General features: G+C 38.7%; 8 non-coding genes across 8 annotated transcripts; 3 read left to right on the top strand and 5 right to left on the bottom strand.

The window, feature by feature from the left end:
- Window positions 1-18,733: 18,733 nt before the first annotated feature.
- Trnae-uuc (transfer RNA glutamic acid (anticodon UUC)) lies at window positions 18,734-18,805 on the bottom strand. The gene has a single exon. It is a non-coding gene; the product is annotated as a tRNA-Glu (tRNA).
- A 2,156-nt stretch (window positions 18,806-20,961) lies between these two features.
- On the bottom strand, window positions 20,962-21,033 carry Trnae-uuc (transfer RNA glutamic acid (anticodon UUC)). The gene has a single exon. It is a non-coding gene; the product is annotated as a tRNA-Glu (tRNA).
- A 173-nt stretch (window positions 21,034-21,206) lies between these two features.
- On the bottom strand, window positions 21,207-21,278 carry Trnae-uuc (transfer RNA glutamic acid (anticodon UUC)). Its single transcript has one exon. It is a non-coding gene; the product is annotated as a tRNA-Glu (tRNA).
- A 490-nt stretch (window positions 21,279-21,768) lies between these two features.
- On the bottom strand, window positions 21,769-21,840 carry Trnae-uuc (transfer RNA glutamic acid (anticodon UUC)). The gene has a single exon. It is a non-coding gene; the product is annotated as a tRNA-Glu (tRNA).
- A 783-nt stretch (window positions 21,841-22,623) lies between these two features.
- Window positions 22,624-22,695, bottom strand: Trnae-uuc (transfer RNA glutamic acid (anticodon UUC)). Its single transcript has one exon. It is a non-coding gene; the product is annotated as a tRNA-Glu (tRNA).
- Window positions 22,696-22,973: 278 nt separating this feature from the next.
- Window positions 22,974-23,090, top strand: Trnal-caa (transfer RNA leucine (anticodon CAA)). Its single transcript has 2 exons — window positions 22,974-23,011; window positions 23,046-23,090. It is a non-coding gene; the product is annotated as a tRNA-Leu (tRNA).
- Window positions 23,091-25,482: 2,392 nt separating this feature from the next.
- Trnal-caa (transfer RNA leucine (anticodon CAA)) lies at window positions 25,483-25,601 on the top strand. The gene is made up of 2 exons: window positions 25,483-25,520; window positions 25,557-25,601. It is a non-coding gene; the product is annotated as a tRNA-Leu (tRNA).
- Window positions 25,602-25,797: 196 nt separating this feature from the next.
- On the top strand, window positions 25,798-25,914 carry Trnal-caa (transfer RNA leucine (anticodon CAA)). The gene is made up of 2 exons: window positions 25,798-25,835; window positions 25,870-25,914. It is a non-coding gene; the product is annotated as a tRNA-Leu (tRNA).
- Window positions 25,915-26,192: the final 278 nt, after the last annotated feature.

The following is a 26,192-nucleotide window of genomic DNA, read 5'->3' on the forward strand; positions in this document are numbered from 1 at the left end:
CCTAGAAATGGCGTATTTATTATCTGATTTTCCTGAATTTTGAAAAGTGTGCTGCATGTGACCCTCGACGCGCAGTGGTATAGAATCGAAAAAAAAACTAGTAAATTTCTTTCTAAAATTCTTCGGGCTACCAAAATTTCCAAAAAAAAAAAATTTCCGACCATCCATTCAAAAAATTATGCTCGAGTTATACAATATCTCCACTGGTTTTGGGGATATGTGTCCTTAAATTTATATTTTTGTGAATTTTTGGCTGAGATCGGTTTCGTATTTTACGATTTACGATAGCATTCGTAGTTCAAATTCCATATTGATGCATGATTTACGTTGTTAATAAAATTTATAATGACTTTGCTGCAGTTTGCTTCAACATACGATAATTCAGTTAAAATTTATACAGTTTAAAAGTCAGAAAATGTGAACAAAGTGAATTTTTTTCAAGCCTATTACTGGCTTAGGTGTATGTCCATAGTGGCATGGGGCGGATTAATATCCGCACCCTCTTTTCAACATAACCTAATCTAGAAGCACGAAAATCTTTCGCTTTTGTGAGGTACGGTTTCCCTGTTTTTTTAAATGAAAATTACCTTCATCCCACATGTAAAGGGTGATTTTTTTGAGGTTAGGATTTTCATGCATTAGTATTTGACAGATCACGTGGGATTTCAGACATGGTGTCAAAGAGAAAGATGCTCAGTATGCTTTGACATTTCATCATGAATAGACTTACTAACGAGCAACGCTTGCAAATCATTGAATTTTATTACCAAAATCAGTGTTCGGTTCGAAACCGAACAAAAATATAAATTCGGTTCGAAACCGAACACTGATTTTGGTAATAAAATTCAATGATTTGCAAGCGTTGCTCGTTAGTAAGTCTATTCATGATGAAATGTCAAAGCATACTGAGCATCTTTCTCTTTGACACCATGTCTGAAATCCCACGTGATCTGTCAAATACTAATGCATGAAAATCCTAACCTCAAAAAAATCACCCTTTATATACGACATGCTGATGCAAGATGAGTATATACATTAGACTGTCTGCCACGCTATAAAGGACATTTTTTTAACAAATTAGGAAAACTCATACCCTTTTTTCCTGAAAATCTCAATAAACGAAATTCGAAATATAATGGCGATAGGCAACCTTTAACCCGTGCCGACAAGACGTCCACATTAGATGTAATGCTTTCTAAGGAATCCTGTTGAGGATTTTAGGTCCTAGCATGAAATTGGTAAACAAAGTACCCATTTAGGTGGGTTTTTTGACGTCAACATGAACTGTGCCACGCGCTTCTACTGTGGCTGTGATAAAATGTACGCTTCAACTCAAAAATTCTTCCTGATTTGGTTATGTCATGTCCATCTGTCCGCGTATCCTTGCTGTACCGTTTGTCCGTCTGATGCACCCATTATCAAGGCCTTGTTATTTACCGAAGCCGAAATTTTTGATCGTCAAAAGGATTCCTGTCTTGAACACAATTTGCCAAACAGTACCCTACGAATGCATATCAGTGAAAATCTCTGCGGGTGCAACTTTTTCCCTTGAGAGTTTCCCGGGAAATGTTTATTCAGGAGTTGTTGTGTTTTCTCGCTAGAAATTTGTCATATATTCTCAGACCTCTGAAAGAACCCTACCGCAATAGGATTAGAGGCTAGAATCTTCTGTAGCCTAGAGTCCTAGCATATATCTAATGTGCATTAGCATCACTACCCACAATGACATTCTTTCCCCTTCAGAAGCTATCAACCCAACTCCCCTGTACCCTACATCATAGCATGCAATTTCAATGCATTTCCCCTATATTTTTCCTTCATTTTTAATTTACCTCCTCAAATGTTAATGGTATGTCCTTTTTCAGTTCTTCTCGAAAAATTATGTCAATGTAGCTGAATGTTATTGTAGTCTCTGATGGGTTTCCCCTTAAAATGCATTTGTGGTCTAGATGGTCGTTATTAAGTAATTTTTTATGTCCATTTTTTTTTTAGTTTAATTACAAAACAACATTTTAGCTGGGTTGCATGTGAATTCTGTATGCATTCAGTTTTGCTTCTCTAAATTCCCCCTTTGGGAAGAGTCCAGATATGTGTGCGTGTGGAGAAAGGACTAAGTTTTGACAAACTAGAGCATGAAATCGGAAGCTGTGAAAATCTTTTTTTTTTATTTTTCGCTTTAACGGACAAAGGGGATGTGGTTCTTTACAAATGACTATGGAGAAAAAGTCATTAGGAAATGAAGTACTCTCAGGAAGATGACTTATAATATGAAAATAAAGTATGCTTGCCACAACTACATGGGGAAATGTCCAATGCAATTTGATTGTGAGGCACTTTTAAAATTTGATGCACATATTTACAAATGAAAAAAAAAACTAAAGAAATCAGAATTTGTCTTTGGAATGAAAAAGTAAATTCTTGTTTGAAAAGCGGCTGCGCCAGGCTCCACTAACCGACAAACAATAGGTCTTCTGAGTCTTTCGACAAAGACACTTGGTTCAAGTTTTGAAGACAAGGCTGAACCTATTTTATGGTCGCTTGCCTATAATTTGCCTAGTCCATCGGCCTTCTATGGCTAACCAACACGCTCTTGAAGAAGTTGGAATAGTCAAAGGCTCATCGCTCTTAGGTTTGTTGAAAGGCTTGCTGCTAATGATCCTAAAACCTCACAAAACGGAGAGAGTCTCCCTTAATTGGGCACGAAGATTTGACACACCGGCTACACCAAAAGCTGATGATTCTTGTTTGAAGTGTTGAGTGGAGCAGACGTATTGTTATTTCACTCCGCAAGAATTTTCCTCATACTCGTAATAGGTCATTATTTTCGGAAGAAAAATTTAAGTCACTCAGGGATAGTTGCGATAGAGGCGATTGATGATCAGCGTCTGTTTCCAGTGGAGCCGCAGATCTGGAGCCCGGGGGTAGGCTTAGAATGGACTCCAAAGACCCAACAGCTGCGGTGGTGGTATGAGACCGTAGCATGTTGTCTGCTACTGAAGCCCCGACTGATGGAGCGGCGGTTCCAGGCTCCACTAGCCGACAGACGACTGGTCGGCAGGGGCTTTTGACGAAGACACCTGGTTCGAGTCTAAGGGACAAGGCCGAACCTATTTCTTCTTCGCATGCCTAAAATTTGTCTAGACCAACGGCCTTCCCCGACAAACCAACCAACATACCTAAGAATAACTGGAGTGGGATAGTCAATGGACTGTCATCAGTATACTCCGATGTCGTTGCGGAATTTCCTGGGTCTCCTCCAATTTGTGACGATGCAGCCTGGTATCGGGACCGATACAAACTTATTGCTTTCGGGGTTCAATGTATCGTTGCGCCCTTAAAAAGATTGGTGAGATCTGGCCAGGTGCAGCACTGAATTTATTCAGGTAGCAAGATATTCCTTCTAGACCAATGGCAACGCATAGATACCAAGGATTCCCTCAGATTCTGAATCCATTCTTAGGAGACTAAGGGACTGTGATCGTTTGGTTGCCGTTCCATAACGGAGTAAGAAGGAATGAAAGGGCAGACGATTTGGCAGTGAAAGACAGAGGACTGCCGTCAATAAACTTGGTTAACCCGAAGCCTTTCGGGTCAACGCAGTCCAAGTTAAGGGAGTGGGTGACGAAAGTACATGTAACACTGTGGAACAGCGAAACAGTCGGTCGGTCGGCGAAAATTCTGTGGGCTGATCCTGATCGTGAGAGGACGAGGCTATTACTGAAAGGAAGTAAGAAGGAGGTCAGTATAGCTTTTGTTATCATAACGGGACACATAGGACTACGAGCTCACTTATGCAAAATCGGTGCGGCAAGTGATAGCATGTGTAGGGCATGTGGGAAAGATGATGAGACGTTGGATCATTTCCTATGTCATTGCCCGGTTTTCGCGCCTAACAGACACCGGTAACTAGGTGGGGACACTATAACAGAGATGAACCAACTTAGGGGAATGGTATGGAAAACAATAAAGGATATTGTAAGTAGCACGGAATTCCTTTTTTTGCGAGGTTACTTTTTAGTTTTTAGAGTGCACAACAAGCCGATTACAGTTTTAGGTGTATGTCCATAGTGGTACGGGGCGGATTAATATTCACACTTTTTGTCCTGGAAGTTTTGTACTTTGGGTGAGGCTGATAGCAATCGGATACATGCGGTATTCGTACTAAACTCCGGTTCTCTCGCAGATCTCAACAAGTCTGAAGGATTGTATCCTACGGATTCAACACACTAAAACTGAAGGTCTGTATAGGCGGTGGGGTTGGGGAATCAGGAGACGACTCGGCAGTTGTTGGTGAGCACTTGTCTGAGGAACTATCAACCACATCTCTAAAGTATGGGGGATTGTAGAAGACTGCAAATCCCCCTGCCACAATCAAAGCAGGAAGGGAAGGTGTTGAAACGGGACCCGACAAACCCAGTGTGTGTGGGTAATCCGATTGGATTGGACGGAACTCAAAAGATACTTCAATAGCAGCAGCTAGTGAAGCATCTAAGAAAAGAAGAGTAATTCCATTGCTTTCTCAATTACCCTTGGATGCGTAGGGAAACTCATAATGACAAGATTCAACGTATCTTATCTATCCATGTATTCTTGTGATGCATAACACACATTTCTTTTCCAGTTGTATGAAACACATTTTTTTTTTTTTGACCCAAGGACGAATGCTTCTGTTTTTAGAAGAAATCAATTCAGATTTAGTTATAGCTCCCATGTATGTACTTCTAAAGAGAAATCGTCCACACCGCAAGTGCCCAGTGTCTTGAGGAAGAGTAGTTCCACAGCTTTCTCACCTGCCCCTGGATGCGTACGGAAGCTCATCATGACAAGTTCTAACGAATCTTGTGAGGATGAAACTCCTGGTGGAATCAGAAGATGAGGCTAACACAACAGCGGTGGAAGTGTTGAATCCTGACTATGGTCCGGTTTCTACAGATAAATCTCCACCATTGTAAGGCCGCTTCGGCGGCACTAAGGGTCCTCCTGATGGCTGGGGGATTTGACGTGGTTTTTATCCAGGAACCATGGGTGTGTGGAGGAATAGTAAGTGGACTAAGAATGGAAGACACAGAGCCTGTATTCTTGCAAAGGGTAGTCTAAATATTTTTTTTCTTCCGTCGCTAAGCATTGAAGATTCGGTAGTAGCCAGCCTTGAAATAAACAAGTCTCATTACTGGCTGGCTTACCCATATAAGGCACACAATTCTGAGATCCCGCCTTCAAACCTTAAGTCGCTGATTGAAGCTGCTTCTGTAGGGAAGAGAAGCCTCATTGTAGGAAGTGATGCTAATGCACATCACCAGATATGGGGAAGTTCGGATGTCAACGAGAGGGGTGAGTAATAAGTAGCAATCTGGCGATTTCTAATAAAGGGGATAAACCGAACCTTATTGCCAGGAACAGGCAAGAGGTACTAGATATTACCTTTCTATCGAAAGATATAAGTGGAAGAATATGGGACTGGGAAGTGTTGGTTGATCATCGTTATACAAGTTTTAGCCTTGGAGAAAATACCGGGGAAGTGGTCCCTCGGCTAAACAGAAGAAATGCGGATTGGGATAAATTTTGGCACAAATTCTACACCACCATCCCTTCTAGGCTAGAAAAGGAAGTGGAAACTACGGACGATATAGACATAGTGCTCAAGCGGATCACGAAGGCCCTGAATGACTCGCTTGTGTCAGCATGCCCTAATGCCCAAGCCAAGGGGCAAACAGCGACCGCCATAGTGGACCCCAGAGGAAGGACTGCCGAAAACTCTTCAACAGAGCAAAAGCCACAAGAGAACCACACGATTGGGACATCTATAAGGCTGAGCTAAGAAAATATAAGGGCGAACTTAGAAAGGCTCAGAATAAATCCTGGGTAGAATTTTGCAGCTACGTGGAGGATACATGTGAAGCCTCTAGGCTAAGGAAGATTCTGTCCTCGAGACCTATTACGGTGGGGTATATCCAGAAGTCAGAGAATGTATGAACAATGTCTAGTGAGGAAACACTAGAACTACTCGTTGATATACATTGACCGGGAAATTCTCCAACGGACAACGTGGCGCCAGAAGAGGTTGTTACTGATATGCATTCGTCGGAGGCCATTTGGGATATTATGTCTGTGTCGAAAATCCTTTGGGCGATAAGAAGTTTCGACTCCTTTAAGTCGCCAGGCCCTGATGATATATCGTCGGTTGAATTTCAAGATGTGTCTGATATGACTGGTTCCTTGGCTTAGGGTGATATACTCAGCTTGTATCAGAAACTCATATATGTGGGATGAAGCGACACAAAGGTCATTAAACCCTACCACACTAAGGCGAAAGATTCTCGTCCTATAAGTCTGTCATCCTTTATGCTGAAGACTCTTGAGAGGTTGATAGAAACAAAGATCCCTGGAGATCGCCTGTCGCGGCAGCAGCATGCATATAGTAAAGGCAAATCCACCGAAACAGCAATTCACGACCTAGTCGGCTACATAGAGGGTTCTCTCGCTGTCAAGGGATATACAATGGTAGCATTTCTTGATATTGAAGGTGCTTTCAATAATGTAAAACTGACGTCAATCATGAAGGAGTTGAAGTTTCTAGGCATCAACTCTGCCGTGAGAAAGTTTATTAATAACTTATTTACTAAAAGATGCATTACGGCAGGCTTGGGATCTGTGGATCTAAAATGATTGGTCAAAAGAGGAACACCTCAATTAGGTGTACTGTCTCCCCTACTTTGGAATATAGCCATTAACAATATATTATTGTCTCTAGAAGAAAAAGGCGTAAAAGTGGTCGTGTATGCTGATGATGTGGCTATTGCGGTTAGTGGAAAGTTTCTCAGCACTCTAAGAGATATACTTCCGGAAGCTCTACGTGCAACAGCAAAGTGGGCTACCGAAAGTGGTCTGGGTATAAATCCGTGCAAGGCTGAAGTAGTTCTTTTCAGAAGGAGATACAAGTTGCCTACAGTGGAATCTGTCTCCTTGGGAGGAAATAATGTTCCATTTACAGAAAGCGCAAAATACTTGGGTGTTTTGCTGGACAGGAAACTGAACTTCAAATCCAACGTTTTGGAAAGGGCAAAAAAGGCCACTCATGCGTGTATAGGGCCACTCATGCAAGAAAGCCATTGGCAAAAGATGGGAATTTAGACCGCGTGTCATGCATTGGGTATATACTGCAGTTGTCAGACCTTTAGTACTATATGGTGTTGTGGTCTGGTGGACGGGGGCTTCAAAAATCCACCTACTGCTCAATACTTAACCGGATCCAAAGGATGACTTGTTTGTGCATCACAGCCGCACTGAGGACGACACCATCTGATGCACTAAATTTAATGCTACCTCTAATGTTTCTGGACATTGTGGCTGCCCAAGTTGTAGCGACCATTGCCGTGAGGTTAAGGGAGCTCTTTCTCATTGGTCATGTGGCGGCCACGGACACTGTGTTATACTTGATTTAATATCCGATGTTCCAGGCAGTGTTGATTACACCCTACCTGAGCCGCTTTTTGATAAAAATTTACTGTACCACTATTCCTAATAGAACCGATTGTAACTACGATATCCCTGGCAACAGAAGTTACATAGACTTCTATACGGATGGCTCCAAACTAAACGACCAGGTGGACTTTGGGGTGTACTCTAAAGATCTAGAACTGTTCATATCGAAGAGGTTACCCGACCATAGCAGTGTGCATCAAGCAGAGATCCTTGCAATTAAGGAAGTGCTGGAATGGCTAAGATATAATGGCATTACGACGATTGGCATAAATATCTTCTCAGCCAGCCAGGCAGCCATTAAATCCCAGTAGAACGTATTTTGGAACACAAAAACCGCGCTCGACTATCGCAGATCTCTCAACGAGATGACTGAACAGTTCAAAATTCATCTGTTTTGGGTGTCGGGCCACAGAGATATCCCAGAGAATTCTAAAGCAGACGAGCTTGCGAGACAAGGAGCTACCTTACACACTCCAGGACAGTGGAATCTGTGGGTATGACTCTGGCGACATGTGAGCTAAGTTTTCAGGACCAAGCCCGAACGACACCGAATGATAAATGGTCACAAAGATGGGGTTGTGAGCATTCCAAAACTGTGTGGCCTAATCTAGACTTGAGAAGGTCTATCGCTTTGCTGTCACTGGCTAGAACAGACGTCTCGGTCATTGTGTCCGTCATGACAGCTCACTGTCTTATTGGAAAACATGCTGACAGACTAAAGGTTGCCAGCAACGACCTTTTGCAGAAGCTGTGAGGAAGAAGAAGAAGAGACTATAGAACACCTTCTGTGTGTGTGTCCCGCACAAGCAGTTAGAAGGAGTTCCACTATATGTTCTCATTTCTTTGAGAACCTGTCTGATTGAGCGCATGTGAACATTCGCAAGTTACTGGGCTTTTTAAAGCGATCTGGATGGATCAACGGTAGGAACTAGAAGGCATCTTCCTTCTTCTGTTCCTGTGGTATCACAATGGACGAAAACGTCTAAGTGAGTCTGATGGCAGACTGCCACTTAAACCTAACCTATGTACGGTTGCCCAAAAAGTAATTGCGGATTTTTCATATAGTCGGCGTTGACAAATTTTTTCACAGCTTGTGACTCGGTAATTGCATTCTTTCTTCTGTCAGTTATCAGATGTTACTTTTAGCTTGCTTTAGAAAAAAAGTGTAAAAAAAGTATTGTATATTTGATTAAAGTTCATTCAAAGTTTTATTAAAAATGCATTTACTTTCTTTTAAAAAATCCGCAATTACTTTTTGGGCAACCCAATACATACGATATGCCCCTTGGTGGTTGTAAAAATCTGGCAAAATGCTTAAGTACTTATTTCATTATTTAATTAAATGCATCTAATTAAAAATAATAATTTTTACTTTAGATTCAATTGGAACTAAACGATTTCATTTCATCTGCAATTTGCTCTAATATCATTTAATTGGCTAACAACATTGGTTTTACTAGTAACAAAAGTAAAAAAAAAAACAATCACAACTTTTTCAATTGGCCACAAGAAAATTTAATTTTTATTATTATTGAAAATCTAAAAACAAAATCTATTGACAACCAAAACTCTCCAACATTTCTAAATAGCCATAGGCAGCCATTTAATTTGCTCTGCCTTTAATAGTAGTTTAAAATGTTATGCAAACTCGCTTCCTACCTTTTCATTAAACCTTCATGCTAAATTTTAGTTGCCATTACCACTGAAGCAAAAAACTAATTTATTTTAAATTTACTTCGAACAGCGTCCAAGTGTGAATGTGTTCAATGGCTTATTTTTACATCGCGTACATTTACCCATACATACATATGTTTATGTATGTATTTGTTATGTTGTATATAATCACCGTAAACATAATTAAAAATTTATAATTAATTGTGTATTTATGAGTCAAATAGCCATAAATCGAAAATCCTGTAGGAGGGCAGGAGTTGTTGTTTTGCATGTGAGCTCGAACGCGATACCCTTTTTATACCCACCACCGAAGGATGGGGGTATATTCATTTTGTCATTCCGTTTGCAACACATCGAAATATCCATTTCCGACCCTATAAAGTATATATATTCTTGATCAGCGTAAAAATCTAAGACGATCTAGCCATGTCCGTCCGTCTGTCCGTCTGTCCGTCTGTCTGTTGAAATCACGCTACAGTCTTTAAAAATAGAGATATTGAGCTGAAATTTTGCACAGATTCTTTTTTTGTCCATAAGCAGGTTAAGTTCGAAGATGGGCTATATCCGACTATATCTTGATATAGCCCCCATATAGACCGATCCTCCGATTTAGGGTCTAAGGCCCATAAAAGCCACATTTATTGTCCGATTTCGCTGAAATTTGGGACAGTGAGTTATGTTAGGCCCTTCGACATCCTTTGTCAATTTGGCTCAGATCGGTCCAGATTTGGATATAGCTGCCATATAGACCGATCCTCCGATTTAGGGTCTAAGGCTCATAAAAGCCACTTTTATGGTCCGATTTCGCTGAAATTTGGGACAGTGAGTTGTGTTAGGCCCTTCGACATCCTTTGTCAATTTGGCTCAGATCGGTCCAGATTTGGATATAGCTGCCATATAGACCGATCCTCCGATTTATGGTGTAAGGCCCATAATAGCCACATTCATTATCCGATTTTGCTGAAATTTGGGACAGTGAGATGTGTTAGGCCCTTTGACATATTCCTTCAATTTGGTCCAGATCGGTTCAAATTTGGATATAGCTGCCATATAGACCGATTTCTTGATTTATGGTTTTGGGCCCATAAAATGCTCATTTATTGCCAGATGTCCCCGAAATTTTGAACAGTGAGTTAAGTTAAGCCCCTTGCCGTACTTCTGCAATATCGCACAGATCGGTCCAGATTTGGATATAGCTGCCATATAGACCGATATCTAGATTTTAGGTTTTGGGGCCATAAAAGACGCATTTATTGTCCGATGTCGCTGAAATTTGGGATAGTGAGTTTGGTTAGGCTCTTCGACGTCCTATATTCAGATCAGTCCAGATTTGAATATAGCTGCCATATAGACCGATCTCTGGGTTTAAGGTTTAGGGCCCATAAAAGAGGCATTTATTGTCCGATTTCGCCGAAATTTGGGACAGTGCTTAATGTTAGGCTCTTCGACATGTTAATGCAACTTGGCCCAAATCGGTACAGATTTGGATATAGCTGCCATGTAGACCGATATCTCGATTTAAAGTCTTGGCCCCATAAAAGGCGCATTTATAATCCGATTTCACTGAAATTTGACACAGTGACTTATGTTCGACTTTTCGACATCCGTGTCGTATATAGTTCAGATCGGTATGAGGTATATGGGTATAAGGTATGAAATTTTCACTAAATTTTTATGAAAGGTGGTTTACATATATACCCGAGGTGGTGGGTATCCAAAGTTCGGCCCGGCCGAACTTAACGCCTTTTTACTTGTTACCAATATATTGGTCAGAGTGGCAAAGGCAAATGAATAAAATTGTTTTATTTAGAAACACATATAAATAATTACAAATTCCGATTGATGATTGTGGTTTTACGCTGAAGCGTAAATTGTAAAAAGCACAAAAAAGTTGATATATGTAAACACCTACTTTTTTATTTCATAAAATATCATCGCTTTATTTAAACATAATCATTTCTTTTTTATTTAAACAAAAATATTATACAAAAATAATTTATCATTTTAATTGGATCAAATATGTTTTTTTTTTATGTAAATAATAACAAGTAAAAACGAGCTAAGTACGGCCAGACCGAATCTTATATACCCTCCACCATGGATTGCATTTGTCAAGTTCTTTGGACGATATCTCATTATAGGCTAGCAAAGGCTAATGGATAAGAATTGCTATGCTATTTCAGCTATACCAAGTTATGAACCGATTGGGGCCATAATAAGTGGAAGTCATTGTGCGAAATATCAGCAAAATCTGATAAGAATTGCGCCCTATATATTGGGTTGCCCAAAAAGTAATTGCTGATTTTTTAAAAGAAAGTAAATGCATTTTTAATAAAACTTTGAATGAATTTTAATCAAATATACTTTTTTACACTTTTTTCTAAAGCAAGCTAAAAGTAACAGCTGATAACTGACAGAAGATAGAATGCAATTACAGAGTCCAAGCTTTGAAAAAATTTGTCAACGCCGACTATATGAAAAATCCGCAATTACTTTTTGGGCAACCCAATAAACTCAAACAAGTAAAAGCGTGCAAAGTTTGGCAGGGACGAATCTTATACACCCTCCACCATGGATCGCATTTGTAGAGTTCTTTTCGCGGTGTCTCTTTTTAGGCAAACAAAGGAAAGGATAAAAGAAAAGAATTGCTATGCTATTGGAGCTATATCAAGTTATGGTCCAATTTGGACTATAATGGAATGAATTTTGGAGACCACAGTAGAAGTCATTGTGTAAAATATTAGTCAAATCGAAAAGGATTTCGCCCTTTAGGGGTCAAAAAATAAAAAAAGAGACATCGTTTTATAGGGGAGCTGTATTAGGTTATTGACCGATTCAGACCATATTTGACACGTATACTGAAGGTCATGGGAAAAGCCGTTGTATAAAATTTCACCCAAATCAGATGATACTTGCGCCCTCTAGAGGTTCAAGAAGTCAAGATCCCAGATCGGTTTATATGGCAGCTATATCAGGTTATGGACCGATTTAAACCATACTAAACACAGTTATTGGAAATTATAAGCAAACACCTCATGCGAAATTTCAGCCCAATGGGATAGGAATTACGCCCTCTAGAGGCTCAAGAAGTCAAGATTAAAGATCGGTTTATACGGCAGCTATATCAGGTTATGGACCGATTTTAAACATACTTGGCACAGTTGTTGAAAGTCATGACGAAACACGTTGTGCAAAATTTCAGCCAAATCGAAAAGGAATTACGCCCTCTAGAGGCTCAAGAAGTCAAGACCCCAGATCAGTTTATATGACAGCTATATCAGGTTATGGCCCGATTTAAACCATACTTTGCACAGTTGTTGAAAGTCATAACGAAACACGTTGTGCAAAATTTCAGCCAAATCGGATAGGATTTGTGCCCTCTAAAGACTCAAGAAGTCAACACCCCAGATCAGTTTATATGACAGCTATATCAGGTTATGGCCCGATTTCAGCCATACTTAATACAGTTATTGGAAATTATAAAAGAACACCTCATGGGAAATTTTGAGTCAAATCGGATGAAAATTGCGCTCTGTAGTGGCTCAAGAAGTCAAGATCCAAGATCGGTTTATATGGCAGCTATATCAAAACATGGACCGATATGGTCCATTTACAATCCCAACCGACCTACACTAACAAGAAGTATTTGTGCAAAATTTCAAGCGGCAAGCTTTACTCCTTCGAAAGTTAGAGTGCTTTCGACAGACGGACGGACAGATGGACGGACAGTCGGACGGACATGGCTAGATCGACATAAAATGTCATGACGATCAAGAATATATACTCTTTATGGGGTCTGAGACGAATATTTCCAAGAGTTACTAAGCGGCTCAAGAAATCAAGATCCGAGATCGCTTTGTATGGGAGCTATATCATATGGACCGATTTGAGCCATATTTGGCATAGTTGTTTCAGATGAGAGTTTCAGATGAGAGATGAGATCAGATGAGAATTGCGCCCTCTATTGGCCCAAGACGTCAAGATCCAAGTGGGTGGGTATCCAAGTTCGCGCATGCCGAACTTTCGATACCCACCACCTTGGGTATATATGTAAATCACATATATACCCAAGGTGGTGAAAAATGTTGAAGTTCCTAGGACAACTCACTGTCTCAAATTTCGGCGTAATCGGACAATAAATATGTATTTTATCGGCCCAAGACCTTTAATCAAAAAATTGGTTTATATGTCAGCTATACTCAAATCTTGACCGATCTGCGACAAACAGAAGAACGATGTCAAAGGCCCTGAGTCAACTCACTGTCGGTGCCATCGGACAATAACTGTGCCTTTTATGAGCCCAAGGCCTTAAATGGAGAAATCGGTCTATATGGCAGCTATATTTAAATCTGGACTGATCTGGGCTAAAAAGAAGAACGATGTCGTAGGCCCTGAAGCAACTCACTGTCCCAAATTTCATCGACATCGGACAATAAATGCGCCTTTTATGGCTCCAAAACCTTAAATCGAGAGATCGGTCCATATGTCAGCTATATCCAAATCTGGACCGATCTGGGCCATACTGAAGAAGGATGTCGAAGGGCCTAAAACTACTCATTATCTCAAATTTTAACAAAATCATATAATAAATGTGGCTTTTATGGGCCTAAGACCTTAAATCGGCGGGACGGTCTATATGGGGGATATATCGAATTATAGTCCGATATAGCCCATCTTCGAACTGCCTACGGACAAAAAAATAATCTGTGCAAAGTTTTAGCTCAATATCTCTATTTTTTAAGACTGTAGCATAATGCGGTGAATACCCAGCTAATAAAATTTTTCAATTTCGATCCAACAATCGGATGATTCATCCGATATCGGATCCCATGTCTTCCCGACATCGTAACTTAAAACGAGGGAAGTGATTGTCATGTTGTCTGAACGACATGTCTGAGGGAAATCTGATATATTTACCGTGGTATCGTACCGATATCGGATCTCTGTCGGAGCAAAATTCCAGGGAAATTCGGGTGGGAAATTTTACGTCGTACCGAATTGGGACCGAATTTGTAGACGATTTCCGACCGATTTCTTGACGAATGTTTTAGGAAATGTGGACGACTTTGACGACGAATCGGTCCGATTGTCCGGTCCGAATGTCTTACAACTGATCAAACAAACAGTTAACGGCACCAAACGCAATTTCAAAAAACAAAACCAAACTATCCCCCCTTCACCACTTGTGCACATTCCATTGTGGTAATCAAATGTTGCCATGCAAAAATAAAAATGAACCAAACAAAACATTCCTCCGACGCGCCGTTTATAAATCGTTACGGTTTCCTTCTTAAATGTCGGAAAAAAATTAAATACATTCCCTCCAAATTACCAAATCCTTCCGGATTTGGTAAGAATTGCCGTATGTATCGTCCAACATATCGGACGTCTGACCAAAGTCGAATCATATTGTTAGCTGAGTAGCTACCGGGTGAATGTTGTCTTTGGAGATTGACCTCCACCCATTGCACCTGAATAAATCCGACTATGTGCAGACATATACATACAAAGCCGGATCATATTGTTAGCTGGGTAGCTACCAGGTGAATGTTGCCCTTGGAGTCCAACCGCCACCCATTGCACCTGAATAAATTGAGCTCTTTCAGCAAGCCAGAGTTGTTCTGGCTCAATTACTATACGGCAGATGCAGCCGCCTCAACTCCTATAGGGCAAAGATTGTTACCACCGTGCAGAATGTGTATCCCGATTGTGACTTGGGACCACTCGACATCTGTTTAACTGCCCCGTCAAACCAAGATCCCTCTGGACATACCCGCCTTAGTCGCAGAGTTCCTGAATCTGAATATTCAACAGAACCATGTTGAAGAGAGATAGAACACAAAACACTGATACAATAACAAAAACAACATCGGGATCAGGAATATTTCGACAACTAGGTTCAGCAAAGAGGATTATGCCGTTGCTTTAGCAGCTTTTCGGGTCCCTCAATGAGTAGGACTAACTCCCAACTCATAGTGGAATGTCACTGTTATATGAATTACGAGCTTAATGAGCACAATCAGTGAATTGCATAAAATGCTCCGAAAAGGTCAAAACTTCGATAGAAATTTCTAATGAAGGAAGACATCACGAGATTTGATGTTCGATGTGCATAAAAACAAAGGGCTTCTATACATTTTGTATTATTTTGAAATTTCCCCCATTTTTGTCTTCAAATACAACCTGGCAAAGTGTTATACAAAAGTTATGCATTCCCCGATGTGCATTACGCTGTCATGGTCACTTCTAAAAAGAACAAAACTTCTGCAAATAGTAAAACGTATTTATGACGACACCATAGTCCCCTTCAAAAGGCAAAAACATTAAAAATGCTCTTTGTACTTAAGGACTTACAAAGGACAATGGACAATGAAAAAAAAAAACTTGCAATGCAAACTAAACCGAAGTTAGGTATCCAGTGTGGGACACAAGAAGAATGGAGCGCCAAATTGCAATCCACATTTGTTTGTAAACTGTCGCAAAACTTAAGAAACTCCATTATTTGACCAAATCCTTTGGTGTGAAACAAAAACCGAAAAAAGACAAAGAGCAGCAACAGAATAAGAACTTGTCCAGCAGTTTATCATCGGAAACAAACTTAGGGAGAGCAAAGAGAAATACAACAAAATCCATAGAGGAAAAAGCATAAGAAAGTCTAATGGAAAACTAAATGGAAATGGAGGTGAAGGCTAACAATGAAACATCACCACTTTCCCCAAGAAAACAAAAATGCTATGGCCAATCTACTAACTTGCAAGTGTCACAACTGGTAAAGGAACCCGAATAAAAGTTGCAATTAAAATAATTCGCACAATGTGAAAATCTCAAAAAAAGATTAGCATAACAGAAAATGGAACTAAGTACCTTTTATCTCTCCCACAAATAAACATTTGGCTTTTGTAGAAAATCTCAACAAAGTTTAAAGACAATAAAAGCCAAATACTTGCGCTAGGACGAATGGGTTAAGGGCGAAACCGTGGAAGATGGATCTGCAGCAATTCACTGGAAGATCTCTGGAAGGAATTTCTCTGATTTGTCAATGGAAATGAAATGCCAGGATAAGGAAAACGAACCTAAGGCACTGTGTCCACTCCAGTACTAGAGAAGGATGTTCAGATAGAAGTGCGAAGTTACCCCATCGTAAGACCAGTGTCGACAGACATTAAAGCATGGTTAAAGGCTGAGAATATCGTTCCAAAAAAGTTCGGTAATGTCCAAAGAATGGCATGTGTCGGTATCACGGGTTCGCTGAGATCCACAATGCAGGAAGATTTGAAGTATATGCTTTAAAAGCAGCCTATTGAGGACTATATTGGGATCGGTGCTGACAAGTTTGCATTTTGGTTAGATTATAGAAGAATTCTACAGTCAGTCTCACTTTGGTTCCTGGGAACAAATATATTCAGAGAAATGATATTGGTCTTTGCGGTAGCTATATCCGAATATAGACCAATCTGAACCTTATACGACACGGATATCGAAAAGCCTATCATAAGTCACTGTGTCAAATTTCCGCGTAATCGGATTATAAATATGCCTTTATTGGGGCCAATCCAAATCTGGAAAAGGATGTCTAATCTCTGTCTAGTCTCTGTCCCAAATTGCGGCGAAATCGGACAATAAATGCGCCTTTTATGGGCCCAAAACCTTGAATCGAGGGATAGGTCAATATGGCAGCTTTACTCAAATATGGGCACAAAATCTTGAATCGAGGGATAGGTCTATATGGCAGCTTTATTCAAATCTGGACCGATCTGGGCCAAATTGCAGAAGGATGTCGAAGGCCCTAACACAAATCACCGTCCCAAATTTCGGCGAAATCGGACAATAAATGCGTCTCTTATGGACCTAAAACCTTAAATCGAGATATCGGTCTATATGGCATCTATATCCATATCTGGACCGATCTGGGCCAAATCGCAACAGGATGTTTAAGAGCCTAACAGAACTTACTTTCCCAATTTCCGCCGAAATCGGACAATAAATATGCCTTTTGTGGTCCCAAGATTTTAAATTGAGAGATCGGTCTATATGGCAGCTATATCCAAATCTAAACTGATCTGAGCCAAATTGAAGGACAATGTCGAGGGGCCTAACACAACTCACTGTCCCAAATTTCGGCGAAATCGGACAATAAATGCGCCTTTTTTGGGTCCAAAACCTTAAACCGAGTGATGGGTCTATAAAGCAGCTATATCCAAATCTGAACCGATGTGGGTAAAATTGAAGAAGGATGTCGAAGGGCCTATAGCAGCTAACTGTTCCAAATTTTGGCAAAATCTTATAATAAATGCGCCCATATGGGCCCAAGACCTGAAATCGAGAGATCGGAGACAATTTGAACAAGTAAAAGCGTGCTAAGTTCGGCCGGGCCGAATCTTATATACCCTCCACCATGGATCGCATTTGTCGAGCTCTTTTCTCGGCATCTCTTCTTAGGCAAAAACTAAGTTCGGCCGGGCCGAATCTTTTATACCCTCCACCATGGATCGCATTTGTCGAGTTCTTTTCCCGGCATCTCTTCTTAGGCAAAAAAGGATATAAGAAAAGATTTTCTCTGCTATTAGAGCGACCTAGGCTTAAATCGGCGGATCGGTCTATATGGGGACTATATCAAAATATAGTCCGATATAGCCCATCTTCTAACTTAACCTGATTATAGACATGAAAAAAATATGTGCAAAGTTTCAGCTCAATATCTCAATTTTTAAAGACTGTAGCATGATTTCAACATACAGACGGACTGACATGGTTAGATCGTCTTAGATTTTTACGACGATCAAGAATATATATACTTTAGAGGGTCGGAAGTGGATATTTTGATGTGTTGCAGATGGAATGACAAAATAAATATACCCCTATCCCTCGGCGATGGGTATCAAAGTTGAAAACAATTTTGTATTTTTTTGCCAAAGTTGATATCGAGGTTTTCACGATTGGTAGGGAACATTTTTGTCTTTGACGCCATCTTTCTAAAATGAAGTATTATATGCGAGTCTGGCACCAACGTAGTAGAAGCTACATATAGTCCCTCAAATGTGCTTTACATTTTTAATGACTTCTGGCTTTCAGATTATGTTTGGATTTTGGAATTTTCGAAAGCCTATAGCAGAATTTCATAGCGAACGTTTTTATCAGCCACAAAATCATTTTAAATGCTATTTTTACGCTTTTTTAACAAAGGGACCAAAAAGACCGCTTTAGTAAGTTGGTTGAGGGTTAAAATGTTCAACAATAATAATGCTCTTAGACTTGTCAGTAATATTGCCAAATACACTATACACCTAAAATGAATGAATGAGAGATTACAAGTTATCGTACGCCGAATATTTAGAAAAATGTCCAGAAGGGGAAAGCTTCCCCCTCGTGTTTGGTTACTTTTCGATGTAAACTTTCGAAACGCCCATACACGTGTTTTGGCCTTTTGCCTCTTCTTTCATATTCTACAGTTTTTTCTTTTCTTTTTTGAAAAAAGTTGAATTTTGTTCCACAGTGTTATTAATGTTTGTTTTGAAATGAAAAATAAAAAAAAATATGCTGAAATTTTGCAAAAACTCAATTTGCGTGTTGGAAAAAGTTCCCATACCGGGAATCGAACCCGGGCCTTCTGGGTGAAAGCCAGATATCCTAGCCACTAGACCATATGGGATATACCTCTACATTGTCTCACGCTTCTAAATAAACAAAAAGTTAAAATGACACCTAGCGGCTTCAATTGACACTATGAGATTATTATAGCCATACACCAAAATTTTGTATAGTAATTATATACTTCACTAGAGGGCGCTCCACCTCTTAACAGTAGTGTTGCCATCTTTAAATTGTATAAAAATAATGGTTGTATTATCATAGAGCTTAAGATGCCTTATACGACATGTGCTTTGCTGTATGTGACGTCACTTTATATATCCCCAATACTTTTCTTAAGCTGCCATTACACGTTCAGAAATTTTCAATTTCGGTGCCTTTACCGAAAAATTCGTAATCAAGTTAATACAAAAAAGCTCGTGCATAACATAGTTAACGCCGAGAAGAGCAGAGACCAAAGGCATTGAGCGTAAAGTCGTCTTTTTTTATGTTTTAAAAATAGAAAAAATGCATATTGATCAATTAATAAGTGAAATTTTTTCCGGCATTATAAAGGATGATTTTTTAAGAGCTATAGGAAATTTTTCAAAAAAAAAAAAAAAACACAAAATTCCAAAAAAAGCATGAAACCTTTATTTGAATCGATGGTACGATCCATATAATTTAATGTTTGAAGATTATTTGAAAAGCAAATGTTGACCGTGACTGTGCCTCAAATGGTCCATCTGCTTAGTCCAATTGTGGCATACTTTTTCCAACATTCCGACCGGTAAATTGCTTCAATGTTGCCTTCCAATTCGTCAATTGAAGCGGCCTTGTCTGTATAGACATGAGCTTTAACATAGCCCCACAAAAAAATAGTCTAAAGGTGTTAAATCTCACGATCCAGGCTGCCAATTAACCGGTCCCGAACGTGAACTTAAGTGTTCATCGAACTCGCCTCTCAATAAGTCCATTGTTACGCGTGCTGCGTGACATGTGTCACCGTCTTGATGAAACCACATGTCATGCAAGTAAAGGTCTTGCATTTTGGATATCAACTGACGTTAGCGCTCACCATTCACAGTTACATTACGATTCTCATCATCTTTGAACATATACGGTCCAATGATGTCACCAACCCATAAACCGCAACAAATTGTGTCTTTTCCCGATGCGTTGGTATCTTTTGCAATGCTTCTACGTGGTCTTCACTACAAAATCGACAATTCAGCCTATTTACGTACCCATTGAGCCAAAAATGAGCTCTGATCATAATATGGAAGAAGCGCGCGATGAACTTTCTTAACGGAGTACGCATTTCATAGGCTTAAAATGTTTAATCTAGAAATCGATCTATATGGTGGCTATATCAAAATATGGATTGAGAAGTGTAAATTATAACAAATGTTTCCAAACTTCAGCAGCATCGAATATTAAATACGCCTTTAAAGATCTGAAGATTTCAGATATGGTACCTAGTCTTTATGGGGGCAATGAAAATATATAGTCCTATACAGCGCATCCACGAACATAAACTCTTAATGGCTAAAAAATACATTTGTGCCAAAACTTGCCTCCCTTAAACATAAAACTATTAAGCTGCATCTTACACTTAAACCACCTGAATACCGCTGCCGAAGTTCATCAAATCGATTCAACCATGAAATGATATTACCAAATTGTGCCTTCCGTTTAAAGAATTATTCCATTTAAAAATAAATTTATGGCAACAAGAATAAACCAAAAGCAATGAATCGTAGCACTTGAAAATAAAGTATTCAAATACATCTCAGAAAAACTAGAAACATAACTATCGGCAAGATAAACAAAGCAAAAGTTGTATCTCTGTTCAGCTATCTTTTCGACTTTCAAAATCGATTATTCGACTTGTTAGTCATTGAAAGACGACTACGACTTTTGTTACAAAAAAAAGTCGATTAATCGAAAGTCGACTTTGGGGTCCCTATAATCGACATCATTAAAATCAGCTGTTTTCGCAAGCGAAAAGAAAATCGTCAACTAAATAACGGACAATTATTTGGTGTTTACTTTATGGATTTTAGTTTTTATGATGATAATTTTACCCTAACAACAGCCAGCCCCATGTAAACAGATTCCCCAATAAGACTTCGTGACCATCGAAGCCTAAAATGTTTACCGGAATCGCAGAAATATGGTACGTCAGGTACACTTAGGCAATTTATTTTAACCAAAGTTTTTTTTTTAGAAAAAAACTTCCCATACCGGGAATCGAACCCGGGCCTTCTGGGTGAAAGCCAGATATCCTAGCCACTAGACCATATGGGATATAATACGATCCATTTAAAATCTCACAGCTCTTACTAGTTCTCAAATCGCATAGGGGGAGAGTAAAACCAATTTCATTGTAAAGTGAATTTATTTTTCGGAAAAATATATATATATTTTCATAGTTACTTGGAAATAGCTATTAAAATTTAATGTTGATTTAAAAAAATATCTTCCCATACCGGGAATCGAACCCGGGCCTTCTGGGTGAAAGCCAGATATCCTAGCCACTAGACCATATGGGATATAAAGAAGAAATAACAATATGCGTAATTTTCTTGTTTATTCTTCAAAATTGTTTGAAACGACTGCTAAGAATCCAAGACATAAAATTTTCCAAAATCTACAATATTTGAGCAGTTTAAAACAAAGGATAAGAAGAGGTTAAATATGTACTTCTTACAGTTTTCAAACTCTGTTTACATTAGGTCATATGTTGTCTGTTTAGGAAATTAACTGTCATAATCATTAATCTGTTATCCTTCGATTTATTCGCCAATGCATTGATATTAGCCGTTTTTGTTCCAAAAAAAAATCAGCTGACAATTCCACGAACAAATCGAGGGCAAAAATGTCGGTGTTTATGGCAGTAAAAGTGTTCTTGAAAGCTGTTTCAATAATAGACGCAAAAGGATCTTTTAATTTTTATATTAAAAAAGTTGGTCCATACATAGAATTAGCATATTTTATATTGTCCTTCTCTGCTCAATACCCTCATCAAATATATAAAAAATCTTCCCATACCGGGAATCGAACCCGGGCCTTCTGGGTGAAAGCCAGATATCCTAGCCACTAGACCATATGGGATATAATATCAAGTAATCAACACTGTTCGGCAAAGCATTTTTTTTTTGTTTTTTTGTTTTCTTTGAACTACAAGCACTTATTAGTCTTCAGTTATTATTATACTATGGGTACATATTATATCCATTTTTTCTTGTATTCATATGTATTAATATATTTACTCGATAACTCTTAAAGTAACATTTGCCTCCCATTTCCTCTAGTATGAGTTTAATTTGACCATACTCTTCCGCTATCATCTGTCGATATGTAAAAACCTAATTTGCTTATCAAAAAACTGATTCAAAAGTCATTTCACGATGCAGCACCGTTAATGCATCGACAAATTCCAACCCTTTATTATGCATATGAATAAGAAATAAGCACCAAAGCGTTTTAAACTAATAATTTTCCATCAATTTCATATGATTGACGTTGGTTTCATTGTTATTGTTGATTTTCAAGTCTATCGAGTTGTGTTGTTGCGCTCCCCTCCCCTAATTCTCATACATAGTTTGTCTACCTTATTGATACTTGCAAAACGTATACCTACCACAGACATATGTATGTATGTATGTTACATGAGAATATGAAACTGTTCAGTCTTTCAAGAGCACTTGGCAAAGTAGGTTGTGCTGTTTTTCGCTTCAATTCTTTTTAGTTTTTTGCGCATTGCAAATGTGAAGATCAAAAACCCTCACACTCACCACGTGAATATTCTGTCGTTTCATTTTGGGCCACACACACACACAATAGCAACTATACCTAATTTATCAACTCAATGCAAATCATATTATAACAAAAAACTTCCCATACCGGGAATCGAACCCGGGCCTTCTGGGTGAAAGCCAGATATCCTAGCCACTAGACCATATGGGATATGTGTAAATTTACACCTCATAACATAGTGGTTCCACAACAAAGTGACACTGAAAAATTTATATTTTTATGGTTAAATATACCCATCGAGAACAAACGAAAACACTCAACAACAACACTACATACATTTGGAATGAGTTATTTATTCTTGACAACACATACGGTGGTGGATGATGTCATGGGCAAATGACACCACACCACGCTGCTTTGTGTATACATAGCTTCATGGTTGAATGGTGCAAAGCGTATGTGTGCATTTTGTTGTTCGTTGTGCACAAGTCAGGATGGCCGAGCGGTCTAAGGCGCCAGACTCAAGAGTAATCTTACCTCAGTCGCTGGGGTTGTGAGCGTTCTGGTCCTCTCTGAGGGCGTGGGTTCAAATCCCACTTCTGACAAACTCTTTTTATTAAAAATCTTTTTTTTTCAAAATTTTTTTCTATTGAATATTTTTTAACCAAAGTTATAGAATGAAAAAGGGAAATTTTTTTTTGTTTGCATATAAAATATTAAAAGTAATTAGATGAAAGCTGTGCGTAATGATCTTTGTTAATTAATTAGTTAAAGTTCGGTGAGTTCTCTGCAAGATGTTTTAAAGGAAGAAATCAATTAGTATATGATTTTTTGGATGTTGGAAGTGATTGCAAATGGGTGCCTATCACTTTGTAGATCTATACAGTTCACACTTGCCATGAGTTCTAGAAGTCGTGTTAAAACTCAACAAGCAATACACATTCGAATCTCGTACGAATTGCGAACATTAGTTGCTGAAGAAGATAAATTATAAGGTCGTTTTGTATGGGAGCATATAGCAGTTTAAAACGCGATTCGGACCACACTTGGCATTAAAAGAAATAGGTCTCAAAATGAATCTCAGTCGAAGTGGATCACGCACCTCAAACGAAATTTTCAGGACATACTTCCCGCGGTTTATGGATTAATTGTCTAAAAATTTAGCACTTTCACTTCTTTCGCTAATGGGTTATCGGTACTTGGATGGTGAAAGTCACAGCAAAGCACCATGTCTAAAGTTTCAAACAAATCGGATTATTATAGCGTCGACATGGAGTTAAAGAAGTCAGATTAGGGATATCGGTTAATATGGGATCTATTTAAAATTGTGGGTTATTTGAAATCCAAACCGATTTACACTAATAGTAGGCATTCGTGCAAAATGTCAAGTGCCTAGCTTTACCTCCTAAAGTTAATACGCTTTCGCTAAACAGACAGGCATCTCCAAATTCACTTGATATACCATTACAATTAAGAACATATATACTTTACAGGTCTAAGACCAATATTTGGATGATCAAATTTAAGACAGAACCATAAGCATGGAAAGGGGTGGGCTAAGCACCACCCAGATAGGTCGCCTCACTCCCCCAAAAATTTTAGAAATTAAATTGTTTTCGACAAAAGGGGTTTAGCCGTTTGTAACACCTTGAAATATTCGTCTAAGACCCCATAGAGTATATATATTTTTGATCGTCGTTCTAGCCATGCCCGTCCGTCTGTTGAAATCACGATAGAGGTCAAACGCGTAAATCTAGCCGCTTGAAATTTTGCACAGTTACTTAATATCGATGCAGGTCGTTGAGGATTGCAAATACGCCATATCGGTTCAGATTTAGATATAGCTCCCATTTAAAACGACCTTCCGATTTGACTTCTTGAGCCCCTGGTAGCCGCAACCTGTGGCCGATTTGGCTGACATTTTGCACGTAGTGTTCCGTTATGACTTTCAATAACTGTGTTAAGTACGGTCCCAATCGGCCAATAATCTGATATAAGCTCTCATATAAACCGATTTGATTTCATGAACCCTTGGAAGCTGCAATTTTTGTCCGATTTGGAAATTTTGCATGTAGTGTTCTGTTCTAACTTCCAACAACAGTGCCAACTACGGTCCGAATCGGTCCATAACCTGATATAACTCCCATATAATCCGATCTCCCGATTTGAATTCTTGAGTCCTTACAAGTCCCAATTTTTGTCCGATGTGGCTGATATTTTGCATGCCATGTTCTGTTATGACTTTAAACAACTGTGCCAAGTACGGTCCAAATCAGTCAATAACATATAGCTCCCATATAAACCGTTCGGTTCCTAGAAGCTTTAGTTTTTGCTGGTTTGACAGAAGTTTAGTATGTAGAATTAAATTTTGCCCTTCAACTAAACTTATTTTGTATAGTTTTAGCAGAATCCATGTTGGTGGGTTCTCAAGATTTGGCCCGGCCGAACTTAGCACGCTTTTTAAAATTTGTTGTTAAAATTCAGCTACTAAGAAATTTGTAACAAATAACGTAGCTCAATACAAAAATGAAAATTTTTGTAACGAATTTGGCCGTTGGCAACGCAACTGAAGTTGGGTTGACATCCATAATCGACCCATTAATATATGTCAATGTTATTTTTTGGGAACGAAATTTTCGCCAGAGGTGCATTATGCCCATGAGTGAGAAATATGCCTCACGTATGTGAGTTATATCTAAACATGGACCGATCTGGTCTATATCTATAAGAAAATGGAAATTAACGTATCTAATAATTCGGAATGATAATGTCAAAGATATATAACATAAGCTAATACCAGCATGGAAAATTTGATAAAGTTACTTTATTTTCAATATCCAATAATTTTCAAATCAAATTAATTCTTTAGTTATAAAAAAATATCAACAACAAAATATCAAAGGCAATTATTTTTTATTCTCATTGAAATAACTGACCACATTTTTGTTCGTTAAAGTCAAAGCGTTGTGTGTGAATTATTACACACGATCATTACATGTCAGGATGGCCGAGCGGTCTAAGGCGCCAGACTCAAGAGTAATCTTACCTCAGTCGCTGGGGTTGTGTGAGCGTTCTGGTCCTCTCTGAGGGCGTGGGTTCAAATCCCACTTCTGACAAAATTATTTTTTTTTATTAGTATTACATTAATTTTGTCAAAATTAAATTTCTATAGGATTTTTTTTTATAAATTTAATTTCTATTAAGGAAATTTTTGCAAAATTGCAATACTAACGAAAATTTTTTCAAAATTTCATTTCTATAGGAAACTTCACTTCTATAGTAAATTTTGTCAGAATTCGACATTTTGCATATGTCAGGATGGCCGAGCGGTCTAAGGCGCCAGACTCAAGAGTAATCTTACCTCAGTCGCTGGGGTCATGAGCGTTCTGGTCCTCTCTGAGGGCGTGGGTTCAAATCCCACTTCTGACAAAATCTGTTTTTTAAATATTGTTATATTAATTTTGCAAAACTTTATTTTTATAGGAATTTTTTTGTAAATTTCATTTCTATTAAGAAATTTTTGCAAAATTTCAATTCTAACGAAATTATTTTCAAAATTTCATTTCTATAATAACATTTTGTCAAAATATGATTTCCATAGGAAATTTTGGCAAAATTTCGCAAAGAAATGTAATTTTGACATTTGTATAGGAAATTTTTTTAAAATTTTATAAATTGGGAAATTTTTTCAAAATTTCATATCTGTA

The sequence above is a fragment of the Stomoxys calcitrans genome, chromosome 5 (genome assembly GCF_963082655.1).
Source record: "Stomoxys calcitrans chromosome 5, idStoCalc2.1, whole genome shotgun sequence".
Taxonomy (NCBI): Eukaryota; Metazoa; Arthropoda; class Insecta; order Diptera; family Muscidae; genus Stomoxys; species Stomoxys calcitrans.